The sequence below is a fragment of the Lycorma delicatula genome, chromosome 5, assembly GCF_047948215.1.
Source record: "Lycorma delicatula isolate Av1 chromosome 5, ASM4794821v1, whole genome shotgun sequence".
Taxonomy (NCBI): domain Eukaryota; kingdom Metazoa; phylum Arthropoda; class Insecta; order Hemiptera; family Fulgoridae; genus Lycorma; species Lycorma delicatula.
The window spans coordinates 7,034,796-7,051,176 of record NC_134459.1 but is presented as its reverse complement, the minus strand read 5'-3'; the positions used below and the strand labels follow the sequence as shown (position 1 = coordinate 7,051,176).

General features: G+C 30.6%; 1 protein-coding gene and 1 long non-coding RNA gene across 3 annotated transcripts in view; both read left to right on the top strand.

Moving 5' to 3' along the window:
• The window catches only part of Kdm3 (Lysine demethylase 3), a 1,124,787-nt gene that overhangs the window by 786,447 nt on the left and 321,959 nt on the right, over positions 1–16,381 (top strand). The window lies entirely within an intron of this gene.
• LOC142324696 (uncharacterized) overlaps positions 1–16,381 on the top strand; it is a 319,859-nt gene that overhangs the window by 169,962 nt on the left and 133,516 nt on the right. The window contains exon 2 of the long non-coding RNA XR_012756356.1: positions 7,578–7,633. This is a non-coding gene — a long non-coding RNA (uncharacterized LOC142324696). The remainder of the gene's footprint in view (positions 1–7,577; positions 7,634–16,381) is intronic.

Below are 16,381 nucleotides of genomic sequence, written 5' to 3'. Positions count from 1 at the left end.
ATAGTATTTATATTTTTTCATGATTATTAAAAAATGAAAGTTATATGTTTTAAACAAATCATATAATATAATTTAATATTTATTGTTATTATTACTTAATAACTTTAATCTAAAGCGTGTAAAAATTAACTTTGTGTTATAAATATTAGTTCGTTTCAACGATATACTTTTTAATGATCTTTGCCTGTAGTATTTTTGTATATAGTCGTTTCCGAAGTGAAAGGTAATAAATAATTAACGTCAATTTTTATTACCGATTTTATGATTTTTTGTTCTAGTTTAATTACACTTTATTGTTATTAAACGTCTAATTAACATCGATCGAATAATAAATTGATAACGGTCGTTAGTCATCTTATGTTAAGCTGGGGTTAATTACACTTTAATACAGATTAATATTTATGCTGTTCCTACCGTTTTAGCTGTATATACTAGTTTCTCATTCGTATACATCGGCGGTCGAAGTCTATTCGATTATTAATCCCGTATTTTTATTCGAATTTCGGTTTTTATGTTATAAAACATTTTAGTTTTACTATACAGCGAAAATTATTATCTCTACTGTTTTTCTTTCTACTGATGTCTCTAAATAATATTAATAAACCGTAAGATAGATTAAACGGGGGTTTTAAATTATATTATATAATTTTTAATTAAATCCTCTTTGCTAAAAGGGTAAAATAATCTCATATATTTGCGGTCTGTTAAGTTCTGTACGGGTTTGTGATTTTTACTCGATGCATTAAACTTTTCACGTTTCTGATAATAATGGTAGATGTACTTAATTAAAGTCGGGTGCTGCAGTTTATGTTTCGTACAAATCAGATTAAACTTTTGTCGACCTTAGTGTGTATTCTATTACGTCTAAATAGTATAATGTGAATTTGTAATATAAATTTTATTTCGATTAATTTCTTCTTTTTTTTCAATCGATCCGCCTGAAATATAGTAATGTATTCGTGTTGGTTGTTTGTTTCTGTCTCTGTTAATCTGTAACGGCGATTTTCTTTAATCGAAGTTATTCTACGATTCGCCTCGATAATACGAGTGACATTACGTACGTGATGATTTGAAGCAAATTAAACGGTGGATGGTGCACGCTATTTTAAAGTCAAAAATTACAATTTTTTGAAATTCGTCTATCGAGTCGTCAAATAAAAGATAGTCAGAAGTGAATTTTAAAATTAAATACGTCTTATTTTTATAAGCCGTATTATTATTGAAAAATAATTTTATAATATTGTATTATTAATTTGAAATAGTTATGAAAATGTTGAAAACTAAAATTAAAAAACTTTTAATCGAGTCGTTGGAATTTTATTTACAAAAACTAGCTCAGAATTATTTCTGAAAAAATTGTAAGATAAAATTTATACGTATTATTTGTTCACCGATTTCTTTATAATTCAAATATTTCCAAATTTTCATCATCTTTTATTGTTCTACAAATAATTAGCCAATTTTGAGAAAAAATTTAGTATTCGTGAAAACCTTGTAAATAATCGTAAAAGTAGTAATCTTTAAGGTGTAGCTAATCCCGTCGTCAGAGATCATGAATTTTTCACTTTAATTTTCTTTCGTTAAAAAGAGATTTATTTATTTATCTTGTATAAATTTGTCGAAATAATTTATAATCTACGTATGCCCGATACTAGAACTAATAGATTTAAACGACACGACATCGAACTGCTTCATAAAAATGTGACGCTATCCCTAAAAATAATAAGCAGCTTGTGTCCGCCGTATTGTGAAAAGTAACAAGTTATGTGATTTCCCATCATATATATTTTTTTTTATCAAACTGTACGTTACGTATGGTTGTACGTCAGTTGAAAAGCCGTCAGAAATGCAGTTGATATTTAACATGTTAGCGAATTCTTCGTTCTGTTCTTCACATACACCGGCCATATAATTAACATCATTACTCTCAAAGAAAGCGATTATGATAAAGAGCTATTTGTACCTTAGGTATTACATTCGTCTTCGTCATAAAAAAATAAGGACAGGACAAACTGTAGTTTGAAGTAGATTATTAATTTATTCCTTTTGATTGATAGTCAATCCTTTATACTCGAACTATCTGTACTCGGTGCGGGTTAATAATTAAATTTAAATTAATATTTAAATAATCGGACGTAATAAAGAATTGATCTTATTTTTTACATTTTTAAATAAAGATTCGCAGCTAGAATACAACTTTTTTTTTATGTGAAAATAAACGTATTATTTAATTAATAATCCGTCTTTTGTCCTTCAACCAATTTACAAGGTGAAAGCATTGTGATTCTTTGTTAAAAAAAAAAAAAAAAAAATATTTAATTTTATTTAATATGTGTTAAAGTATTATTAGTAAAAACGTGAAATAATATTATGTTAAACTTTACGGTTTTAAACTTACGCCGTGTTGAAATAAGTACAAGTTCGTAAACCAAAATGTTATACTCTACATTTTTGTTCCGTTATTGTTCAACGTATCTTTTTAGATTGATTTTTATTAAAGTTTAGCATATTTTATACTGTTGCCAGTGGTATTTCATTGTTAATAATAAAACGTTAAGCGATTGCAGCGACAACGATAATGTATGTCGATTATACGTCATGCATATTAAATTACGTTGTTGCTAGTTTTGTTGTACCTTACTTATAACTATTTTACGAGGTATGTAAGTAAAATAGACTTTTGTCATAGATCAAGGCCGTTATACTACAAATTGATTAGTTTATATTTATAGTTAAATTCAGTCATGACATAATAATGTTTATCGATTGTATTTTTAAATAAAATGAATGATTTTTTTTTAATTAGAAAATGTTGAAGAAAATTAAGGTTTGTATATATTCTCATTCTCAAGGTCAAAAGGGTGGTAAATTTCTTTTACAAGGTGTGTGTGTATATATATATATATATATATATATATATATATATATATACACACACACACACACAAACACACATTCTTTTTCTAGCACGTGTTGTAATTTCTACGGGTGAAGTACGACCGGCTACCATCGCCCACCCTATCGCAATAAGATATAACCGAGATACTTTATTGTTAATACTCCCTCCGTGGGGATACAGAACGGTGATAGGATAAGGTTTAAAGGGAGAGGATAGAAACAGCTGCCCCTCGGCATCAATTCTCCTTTTCATCCTCGTCTCGTACTCGCCCTCATCATTCCCTCCTCAATCTTCCTCCCCCGCCGCTTTATTCTTCATCCATCTACCGAGTGAATGACCCGTGTTTCATTTCCTCCTCTGCTCCCTTGTTGTGTGTTCTTTCTCTTTTGCGAGGGTGATCTCGTCTGATTCTGTTCAATACGAAATTTCCCCTTTAAGTTTACCAGAACCCTCACTTATTCCCTACCCTACTCGACTCTTCTTAATAATTTTTTTTCTTTTTCGCGCGTACATATGTCTGTATTTGTGCGATTCATGTTCTTTGTTAAATGAAATATATTCGGTAGGCGCTGATCTTTGTGTTTCATGTTCGTTACGTACAAATCAAAATCGGCCTGACTACAGAATTTATGATTGATTTATTATTATTTTTATATATATTTTTTACCACGATTATGACTATTATTATTAAAATAGATTTTGTTCAGATTTCTTTATTACTTATTATACGGTTAATATTATTTATTGCTAGACGATTAAAGTTTTATGAAAGAAGTACGTATAATCAATTTAAACCTTAGAATTATTACTTGTGTTTATTATATAGTACAGGATGGCCGTAATAAAACTTGTTCATCTACTCCGGCAATATTTTATTTACAACGATACAAAAAATAAATAAGTTGCTGTTAGACAATCTTTTACTTTAATTTTTGAAATAATAAAATTCAGTTTTATAATTACATATTTAAATGTCTACATATATTCCCGTCTGGAATAGAGAATAAATTACTGAGGCATCTTTAAACGGTCAGAACGAATTTGCGGGATTGAAAAATTGTTTTTATTTAAATTTTCAGTCGTCGTTTAAATTCCAGATCTTGTAGACCGCATATATATATATAAATGTTCTACGTTAAATTATAAAAATTTCAATATCTAATCTCTTATCAAACAAATAACAAAAACGTTTACATAAAACTCCTTTCGATGGTCTTTAATAATGATTTTTTTTTTTTTTTTAAATCCCAATATTAAATCATAATATACTCTACGATTTAATAAGATCTATAGAGGATAAATTTACGCATAAAATTTTCATTTGTTAAATGCGTTTCTCTTTTTTTTAGTTAATTTTTATAGAATGTAAGCGATATAATTATGATTTTTACAAAAAGTTATTCCAATTTTTTATGGTGATACACGTACTAAAAACTTAAAAGAAACACACTAACAATCTACACTTATTGTAATGAATATAATCTGAAATTTATCGTCTGAATTGGAAATACCTGAATTCTTTCTATGCGATGAATTTGAAAAAGATTTCTCGTGTATCGATAACAGTGTTTTATTAAACGTCGATGAATATCTTTAGGGTAACCTTTGCTTTCTATTTTATAACTTTCTGGTGTAAATAAAATTAATTTGTAGTTATATAGCTGCGGGTTTATATTTGTTACAACAATTAAAGTTATAAAGTTATTCGTTTTAAATTAATTAGTTATGATTATTTTTTTTAATTCGTTGATTTATATTAAGTTGTTTTCGTTTATTTCTGTGAATTAAATTTTATTGTTTAAAATGATTATTTGAGTTTTAGTATATTTAAGCTTTATTATTATTATTAAATCTGTTTATTTTATTAGTTTATTTATTTTTAATAGATCTGTTGTTTAATTGGTTTACAGTTATTATATTTTTTTTAACTTTTATTTACTAATCGTGTACCGTTATTCTTGTGGATTAATCGGCCTTCCTTCTTTATTTTTCAAATAAAATACAGTTTTATTGAACTTTTGAATTATTCTTTTATAATATTTCTGTTAGTACATAATTCTTTGTAGGTATTTTTATTTATTTGTTTCTTTTACCGATATATTTTACTCGAGAATTTTTAGTCGGTAAATATTTTTTTAATGTAACTGCGTTATTATATTTAATTACAAATTATTATTTAATTATTATTTTATAATTTATTCCGTTTCTCATCGGACTTAAAAAAAAAAGTATATTTTCAATTCGACAAGTTTATATATATTCGAGGTCTGTTCGGAAAATAACCGAACTTTATTTTTTTAATCTATTAATTTTACAGCTTATTGGTTTTTATTCACTTTAAAGTACTCCCCTCCACTATTCACACACTTATCCCAGGGGTGTTTCCATTTCGCGAAGCAGTCCTGGATAGCTTCATTTGAAATGACCTTTAAGGTCGGTGACGAATTTGCTTTAATGTCATCAATAGTCAAAACGGCGTCTTTTCATCGCCGATTTTAATTTCGGAAATAATTAAAAATCGCAAGGAGCGAGGTGTGGCGAGTGGGGAAGCGAAGGGAAGACATTCATCTGATTTTTGGCACAAAATTGACAAATTGACGAAGCTGAGTGAGTGTGCGGGTGCATCGTCGTGGTGAATGAATCGTGAGTTGTCTGCCACAACTCCGGTCTCTTCTTGCATATTTTTTCGCATAACCGTTGTAAAACGCCTCGATAGTACGCACAGTTCACTGTTTCACCTTGAGACAAGAATTCAAAATGCACGATTCCATTAAAATCGAAAAAACTGAGAGCGTCACTATGACATCGGATCGAGACCGACGTGCTTTCTTAGGGCGTGAAGATCCTTTGCCGATTCATTGTGACGATTGAACTTTTGTCTCGATGTCGTAGCCGTAAACCCGGCTTTCGTTTCCGATCCTTTGCGTGAATGTTTCATCGTCATTGACGCGTTCAAGAAGTTGCCGACAAACGTCCACTCGATGTTTTTTGTGGTGTTCGATCGTCAAAGAGCAAAAAATCTTGGCTGCGACGCAATGCGTGTTCAATTTTTCAGTCAAAATGTCACGGCATGATCCGATCGAGATTGTAACCTCTTTTGCAAGTTTTCTGATTGACGATCGGCGATTTGCACGGACCAGATCGTTGATTTTCTGAACGCGGGTGTCATCAGTTGAAGTCAAAGGCCTTCCTGGTTCAGAATCATCTCCGATCGACTGACGACCGCTTTTAAATCGTGAAAACCATTCTTAACATTGCGTCCGACTTAGAGCATCATATCTGTAAGCTTGTTTCAAAACTTCAACTTTTGAAACAAGGATTTCACTTTCTGTGAAAGTTTTCCCTAGCTTTACGCAAACGTTAACGTTGTGTCTTTCTTCCCGAAAATCATGTATTACAAAAATCGCTACTAATACTTAAACACATTGCACTCAAATAACAATAGCACGAAAATTAAACGAGATAATAACAACCCATGAACACGTAGTTACAGAGGAGGTTTATGCGGAACGCAGTGCTGCTAACCTCCGTCGCTAAATATCTCAGTTTGCGCGTAATTAAAAATTATCGGTTGTTTTCAGAACAGACGTATAAATCTGCCAATTTCCGTGGGGGAGTGTTAGCGTCTCGTCCTTTCAACCTGAGGTACCGGGTTCGAATCCCGGTCACGCATGGTATTTTTCTAGCCCTAAAAATTTCCATTTCCATACTCCACGTACAAGCTTTCAGAGCTTTTGCATAATCATCACCAAAAACAAAGTATACCAGTGTTCCTATATATATATATATATATTTTGTGTTTCATTTCTTATTAATCTTCGAGATTCACTCCCAATTCCAATAAATTTGTTTTTATTTTATTGAGAAAGTATCACTGATCAGCCCTTACTACGTTTTTCTGATATCATTAATGGAAAATCATTTTAAAACGAAAATTTATTTATTTAGACGGTTTGAAGATATTTTTCGTTTGTTTGTCGTCATTATTTGATGTTGGATTGTTGTAGCATAATTTTATATGTATATATATATATATATTTATATGCATTCTAGTTTTCTTAGCATTAACTAGAAAAATTACTTGATATTAAAAAAAAATCCTGCGTTCTAGACATCCTTAGTTCACGCTCGGTTGTATTTATAGTAAAGCTTTTTTTTATACCTTAAATTTTGTATTTTTATCAGGATGTCTGTTACTCTTGTTTTTTTGTGTTTTTTACTAACAGATTTTTTCTGAAGGGCTTCAATTTTTTTATAGGCCTACTCGTAATTTAAGTGAAAGGAACTGAACATGTAGAAAGTAAAAAAAAGATAAAACTATTAGTTGAAATATCTAATTATGTAGTAAAAAAGAATTACGTAGTACTAAATTATTCTTTAAATTGTTTTAAAAAGTTTTGAAGTCAACAAAAATTAAATGTTAATTATTTAGTTTTAATTTAGTGCCGAATTAAAAATAAAAAAAAATTTACGCGTATTTTTAGACGGTTTTTGAAGTTTGTTTTAAATACAAAACAATGATTTTAGTATTATTTTATAAAATTATATCAGATAATTTATTTTTATTTTTCGTAATTTGTATGAATTATTTTAATTTCGCTTATTATTACTGAATATTTTTTATTTTTTTTATTGGTATAAATTATTGATTAATGTGTATTTTTTCTGTGTGTTTTAGGTATATTTCCGTAAAAGTTGCTAATAGAAACTTAAATTATTTTGCTGTAATTTTTTGTAAGTGGAAATTTAAATTTTTTTAAAAATTGTTTAATGTTTTGAAGTGAAAGAGAGAAAAATAAATTATATATGATTTCTATGGATGTTTGCTTTTGCATGTTATATATTTAATTCTACTCTATTTATTTTCTCTTATTACTACCTTTATTTTTATATCCGATTTATTGAAGATCTTTTTACGTATATTTTTTTATTATATAGTAGGAGAAAATAAATCTAGTAAACCGATATATGTAGTTTACTTTTATGATTTACATAAATATTTTGAATTATTGTGAGAAATATCTACCGATAGAAACGTTTTATTTCTTTGAATTTTATTTCCTTTTCGGAGGTTGTTTTCCGACAAGTATGTAAATATAAATTAGGAAAACTGTTTTTGACGTTGTTAAATACAATAACCTAACTTTTTGTCGTTTTCCGTTCGCATTTATAAATTCCTCGTATGTAAAATAGTTTTCTGGCAGTTTTGATAACGACTGGAGTGCGCATTAAGACTTTTCTTTCAATTTTTAAAACGGTTTATTGTTAATCAAAATTTTCTTGGCGTAAAAATATTGTTGTCTATCGGCACACCAGTAAAAGAGATGGATCGTTTGGTTAGATTAACGTCCAGCATATGTAGATATTAATAAAGCGACATAGAAGAAAGCTCCAACAGCAAAGAACCGATCTGTGCAAGATTAAACTTGCGAAGCCTGTACAGTCTGTATTTCGGTTTTATCGAAATCTTTGTTTTCCTTCTTTGCGTACAGTGTCCTTTTTCGAACCGTCCGGGCGATGATTAGAACTTAGTCGTGTTTGTCCGCATAACCGCTATCTTAGATTCACCGACGGTGAAATTCTCTGCCGACCTGGACTTCAGTTTTCACTGATCTTACCTTGAAATCCGATACTTCTACGGATCTCTTTTCCTCTTTAAAAATAAATGAACTGGAAAAAATAAGTGATAGGCCAACCTCTGAGACAAAATTCTGACGTTTTCTCTTTCATCCGGTAGGTTAGTTCGTATACCGATCAGACTAAGCGCTTCATTCCCTATAAATTTTACATTTATACCCAGAAAAAATTTCCTACAGCGCATTATTCATCAATAAAAAAATTCTCTTGTAAAAAATTATACTCTCATTATCTTCTATTATCGCAAAAGGTAAGATGAATTTTTCAAAAATATTTTATTAATATCCTATAAAAAACACGATTACCTCATTTACTCGGATCTTTTAATTTGTAAAAATCTTATTTAAACGGTATTAAAATCAACAATTTTTTTTAAAACAATACGTAAAATATACGTATATTTTCTATAAAAAAGATCAGTATCGGCCGCCTAGTATAGTCTAAAAACATGTCCTGTAAAGCGATTTCGTCTTTGTAACAAACATGTGGTCATTGACCGACGACAGGTGTGTCAATGTTTTTTTTATTTTCCTGTTGTCATCTTTTGCGATGCGTTTATTATTTTATTAGTAATACTCGTAAACGTGATTCCTTGTTATTTAAATATGACGTGTTTCACAAAAAGCAGAAATTGTGAACGTGTGAATTAACATATATTTACGCGCTCCCCTACCTTTAACTCTCTATACCTATTGTCAGTGATGTATACGTATACGATACGGTGACTAATGCTAATTAGTCTAATGGTCTGCCGGTTCACCTTATTTTTATTCAGTTGTCATTTATTATTCCTTTGTTATTTTTTTAAATTAACGTGCTTTAAAGGATAATAGGTTACTCAAATGTCGGTTTCCCGAGGATTACGAGAATAAAAATTTTGTATTTTATAACTATTACTTATATAAGAAACCGTTAGGTATTTCATTTATCCTTTCTCCCTAAATTATGAAATATTTGTATTTGCAAATAGTTTATTTTTAAAATAAATTTTTTAATATAAAAGGAAACGGTTTTGAGAGTAATTTAATTTTTAAAAACTTCGATTTTGTTTGTTTAAAAATCTAATAAGATTTTTTTAACGATGCTTATTTAGGTTAGGTATTAGCGTAATTTTTGTACATCTTCGCATTCTTCTGATCGTTCATTTGCTATGTTATTCTGACTTCACCGACTGAATAAATACCAGGAAGAATAGTAGGAGTTAAATTTGAAGAAACTTTTATATGCTATCCGCTAGTTTAAATTTATTTTATTTGTTAACTAATTTAATGTTATGTTATTGTGAAAGTTTATGTTATTATTATTATTGAACAATTTTTTTCAGTACTGTTTAGGAAATGATTTTAAGAATTTTACAGCTTTTAACAAATCTTTATGAAATTTATGATAATGAAGAGCCACGATTTCTAAGGTTTAAATCTTAGTAAAGCCAGTTACTTTTATACAGATTTTAATACTAGATCGTGGATACCGGTGTTCTTTGGTGGTCGGGTTCACTTAATCACACATCTCAGGAACGGCCGACCTGAGACTCAAGAACGAGAGAAATGTTGGAGGAAAGAGTTTTTCGTACTTTAATTGTTATTTATCAGTATTATTCTCACAACCATGATGATAACGAAAACAGCGGGGTTCCAGGAGGCGGAGCCCCCTGACCGGTTAGTATGTATATAAATTTGATATACAGAGTGATTCAAAGAAACGGGAAATTTTAAAAATTAAATAACGTTAATGAAAATTTTTTTTTTAGAAAATGAATTTTATTTCATGTAATTGTACAAATGTTGCCATTTTAGGATACATACATTTTAGTTTATTTTTTAAAGATGACATCTTGCACGTGACCTCCTCTTCTACGTAAACACTCACGAAGTCTCTTCGTTAAATTGTTCGTGGTTTGACGTAACATCTCGACTGGAATTTCCGCAATTGCTTCTCGGATCTTTGCCTTCAGTTGTTCCGTTGTAGCAGGTCTACTGTGGAACACTTTGCCTTTAAGGTGACCCCATAAAAAGTAATCGCAACCTGAGAGATCAGGCGATCTGGGAGGCCATCTAATGTCACCGTTTCGTGAAATAACACGTTGTCCAAACAATCGGCGTACAGCTGCCATCGATATTCGTGCAGTATGTGACGTTGCTCCGTCTTGTTGAAACCAGGCTGTGTTAAGAATAGGTGGAAATCTCTTTTGTTGTTCCACAACAAAGGTTTCAAGCACGGCTACGCAACGAGCCGACGTCACTGTAATCGCAAGACCGTTGTCATCCTCAAAAAAATAAGGGCCGTAAGATGAAAAAAAACACCGTAAGATGACATAGCACATCACACGGTCACTTTCTGGCTGTGCAACGGACGCTGGTGTAGCTGCGTAGGATTTTCTTGTGCCCGGTATCTGAAATTTTGTTCGTTAACAAATCCACTGAGGTGGAAATGCGCTTCGTCTGACATCCACAGTTCGTGAACAAACTCTTCGTTGTCGTTTATTTTCTGAAGCATTACATTACAGAATTGTGCTCGCACAACTGCATCGTTCGGTTTCAGTTCCTGGACGATCTGCAACTTGTACGGATGGTATTGCAAGTCCTTCACTAACATTCTTCGAACGCTTGAATTATGCGATTGTAAAGATGCTGAGAGACGACGGATTGACCGATGTGGACTTCGTGTGACAGCATCTTGTAAAGTTTGAACATTCTGTGGTGTACGGACGGTTCGCTCATGACCTGGAGGTTTCTTTTTCATTGCCGAACCGGTTTCCTCAAAATGATATATCCATGTGCTGATGGACGGTCGTGCCGTCCCAGATCAAAATGACGGCGAAATTCTCTACGCGCTCTTTCCACACTGGCATTGTTTTTGTAAAACGCTTTGATAGCAACTGCACGTTGCGTACCGCTCCAAGGATCCATGACAACTAAATGGCAGGTTAGGTTAGAGAGGCTGGCGCCACTTATCAAGTGGTACCAATCGCCCACGGCTACCAACACAACTTTCAAAATTTCCCATCTCCTTGAATCACTCTGTATATATATATATACAACTTCATCATAACCGAACCAATTTTCATTAATAAAGTATGAAATATCAAATAAATAACTTTTAAAATAAAAATAAAAAATTACATAAATGAAGCTATGGACAATATTTTGGCTGAGAAATTGAAAATAGAAACTTTTTTAATAATTAAAAAATGTGAAATAGAACTGTTTGAATAAAGGATTTAAAAATATTTATTTACTTCGGAATTGTATTACAATTAAGCTGTGCCGAATTGAAATATTAAGATACGGAGTTTTATTGTTTTTTCAATTCAATCAAAAAATCTTGCGATTTCCTGAGTAAATTACATACGTGCAGTATATATATCTATATATAGATAGATAAAACTTCATTAATATTTACTATAAAAAAGTAAAAATAGAAAATATATGCTCGTTTAGTCGAATTACGGTGACCGTAAAAGGAAAAATGTATTTTTAAGTGAAAAGCTTGAAAATTGTATAAAACAATTATTTTAATTTTATGTAGTAAAATGGAGACCATTCCCTGAGCGAATTATCGAATTGCTGAATGTAGAAACGTAAGTATTTTTGGATTTGTCACATATTAATGAATGTGTTTAATTAAATGAGAATAAATTTTACTGCTATTCGAAATCCGCATCTGTAAAAAAAAAACTTTTGTTTGCGAATTTAATATACTTAACCTTTTTCCAGCGGATTTTGAGAACAGCTCGTGGTGGTTAACGCGAATTAAAAAAAAAAAAACCTAACAGAACTATAAGTATAAATGATTTGATATTTATAGCCTTATTTTTTATGGACGCAAAATAATGTTCGGCCTTCTTTTTCCATCGTCGGTTTGTTTTTTATGCGGGTCATTCAATTTCGTAGTATTTGTATAATTCTAAAACGTTCGTTTAAGTGTTAATTACATATGCTGGATAAAATCTTTCCTTGTGAACCGATTTTCTAGAAAACTTTACGAGGGGTTGTATATTCGGGTGTCATGCTGTTAAAAACGTTTTAATGTGAAAACCAACCCTAGCAAACAATCCAAAGACGGAACGTTTTAATAAAAAGTGGGTTTCGATTAGAAATTTATTATGTTTCTGTAAAAGCTAGTTTTGTGTCGTTAAATACGTTCAAGAAATAGTGTTATTAAATAACTTCAGGATGTGTTGGAAGATTTGCTAGATTAGTTCCTTGAGATACGGGAAAATAAATAACTCCGTATCTTTTGCCATGAATAATTCAAATGTATTTTTTTCATTTATATAAAACTCCTCTAGTGCGCGCTATGCGACTATGCGACATTCCCGTATTTTTTCCTCCGACGTGCATTCCGCTGCTTCGACCGAAAATATTTGCTTTCTCGTACACGCACACCGACACATATACGATGAAAAATATTTTTATAGAATGCTATTATGATTTTTATTATTTCATTTTTAAAACCGGCGTACAATTATCTTTTTACTGAAACAATAAACGTCCACTTTATGTTATCTAATGAAAATGAACTTCGGACGGTGACAGGTATGCTATCGCAGTATAAATCAACAGAATTATTGATTTAAAAAAATATAAAAATAATTTAAACTGTTATTAAGTCTATTTTTATAAATGTTTCTAAACGCACCATTGGAGCGTTCGCAATCTGACATTTTTGATAAAAAAACACCTTTGATTCATAATACATCGTTTATGTTATCTCGTTTATTTTCACTATTTGAGCTCAGTAGTATTATAAATTATAACTGCTATAACGAAAAACATAATAAATACACAAATATATTTAATTATTAGTTACATTTGAATTATATCTTTTTATTCAGAACTATATATTATATATATATATATATATATATATATATATATATATATATATATATTTAAAGAAATTAATAAATAATGTGCAAAGAAATAAACGTGCAAGAAATGTATAAAATATTTTTTAAATGTTATATAATTTGCAAATTAAAATGATTCTACATAAATTGTTGAAAGCTGAAACCGAGATATTTGAAACATTGAATTCTTACATTCAAACACAAATATTTATTACGTAGGCCAAAACCCGGCAATATCTTCTAGAATTGTTTGAAATATATAGCTGTCTTAAATTTAATTTAAAACTATATTAATCTTATTAAACGGATGTGAATAAATATGAACTCGAGTTGTAAATTTCGTTAATACATTTTTTTGTATCTGCAGGAATAAATGTAATATAAATCGTGAAGTTATAATGATGACAGCCCTTAGGATAACGGAGGTCTACAATTTTTTATTGATTTCGATTAAAAAACTTTCTTTTTTTTCCTGTTTAGCCTCCGGTAACTACCGTTTAGATAATTCTTCAGAGGATGAATGAGGATGATATGTATGAGTGTAAATGAAGTGTAGTATTGTACATTCTCAATTCGACCGTACCTGAGATGTGTAGTTAATTGAAACCCAACCACCAAAGAACACCGGTATCCACGATCTAGTATTCAAATCCATGTAAAAATATCTGGCTTTACTAGGACTTGAACACTGTAACTCTCGATTTCCAAAATTAAAAAACTAATTTAAAGTAAAGTCACTTGTTAATTAGAGTTCAGTACAGTTTATTCTTTTTACTTAGTATTATCATTTACTTACTAGTATTTTTTTTTTTTTTTTGGTTCGAATATAATTTTAGAATGTGATTATATGTGATGAAATCTTAAATAACGTCCACCAATCATTCTTGTCGCTTGCAGAGTCGCAGTCAACATCACATGTACTCGTGATATCGAATAATATGGGGGATCGCTTTCTCTAATGTGAAAAAAAACATTATGCGCATAGCTATTAGAGCATGCGCAGACCGAGGGTATACATTTTTTAATGCGCTAGAATTTATAGTATAAATATTATTATTGTTCTTCTTTAAGAAGCGTATTCATATTCCCTTAATTTTTTTAAGTACATTTTTTGAAAATATTTTTTTTTTTTTTCAACAAAACAATTTTATTACTTGTATTGTTTCTATCCGGTATAGTTACAATTTATTTTTTAGTTAATTTATTGTATATATATATATTGGATAGTTAACTGTGTCATTAGTTGTGTATACCTCTCCCGTTATTCATTAATTTCCCCCTTTCCTTAAAACGCATCCTACCACCGATAGCTTTCATCTCTTCTCTCGCACGCTGTAAAGCCTGATAACTCGATTAATTATTTCCTTTGTGATTTTCGAACTCGTCAATACAAACAGTTAGCTTTTACTCCGTACGATTGACACGGTGGTGCGCTTTCTGTTTTGTACTTGTATGTCGTTAAGCGCGCTAGGTTTCGTGCAACGGGTTAAATGTTTACCGAACTCGCAGAATTATCAGTGCCGTGTTGTCCGTTCTAAACGTCGGCGATCAAATAGGAATCTCTGTATACTTTAGTTATTTAGGTGCCGTAGCTGCTGATATTTCCTGTCGGTATTTATTGATGCGACAAAGATCAAAGGACTGATCGTTACATTGTTGGTGTGCAAATAACGGTTGCTCTTTCGTGGAATTCGGAAACGGACGACCGATTGTTTTACAAATTTCACGATCTCTATTGTCGTTTTCAGTTCATAACTACAGTTTGATTTTCCGTTTTTAAGAACGAGTCTCGTTTTGTAAACGATTTATAAAGGGTTAACTGTTTGGCCATTTATTGATTTTAAATATTTTTTGGCGTATCTTTTACGCTCAAATATACGGGACGATGTAAGTTTTTCCAGATCTATTCTTCTTCAGTTATTGTAGCTAAAATTATTAGAAAAGCCTCTGTTGTATGTATACAAATAGTACAACCGACGTAAAATTTATAAAAGTAAATATCTAAGGCCATTCTTTACGGTTAGTGGGGTATAGGAAAGCTTGAATTTTTCTTTGTAACGAGCGTGAATACTGTACCTTAATATCTTATTAATATTGTAATACAATTGTTTATTTTCTTTAAAAGGTCAACAGGGTGATCGGATTTGTTTTTAATTATTTTAACTAGTGTGCCCTATTTTGGGACGATATTTCTACCGGTTTACAGTATTGCTGTATTTCACTATTTTCGTATCCGTTAACCGCCCGATTAACTTTTCCGATTACAGTGGAATAAGATTTTATTTTTATACAGTAATTTCATGTTTTTTACCGACATTTAGAAGAAAAGGACGATATTCTATCGGTCGCATGTGGGAGTGAGACTGAAAATGAATTTTCTTTACGTTTTTAGTTATTAGGAATACGAAAATACCAAACATTTAAATTGTAGTGTCCTTATATATTTATAGGCCTACGTGTAAAATGTTGTGGTTCGAAAATCTCCAAAAGTACTACATCAATTTCAGTGTAATTTACGTACGCTGTTGTAGTGTATCGGAAGTTGTGAATGTGAAAATTTGATGAAGATTGGTTTACTCGTTCTTGAGTTACGCTCAATTTAAGGTAGAAAAAAATTGAGCGGTTCAAGGTAGAAGCGTGGTTCGTTGTGATACTGCAGGTTGTAATGCGGAAACAAAATAAGATAACCAAAAGTCGGTTTTTCATGTGCAGAACCGCGAAAGATTTTTTTTAAATTTTGTTGTAATTATTTGGATTAGAAAAATGTTGTTAAATGTGAAAGTTTTTGCAATTAATGTATGAAACTAAGCTCTAATATGCGATATCTTCTTTTTTTTTTAATTTCTTATCCTTAACGTAGTATGCTCATATGATATCGATAACTTAACAAGAGATCTTCGCGATATTGTTTTTTACACACGACAAATATTGCTAATATTAATATTTGAATGTAAGAGAGAATGCATAATATTTACTTTTGAGCCGTATTGCAT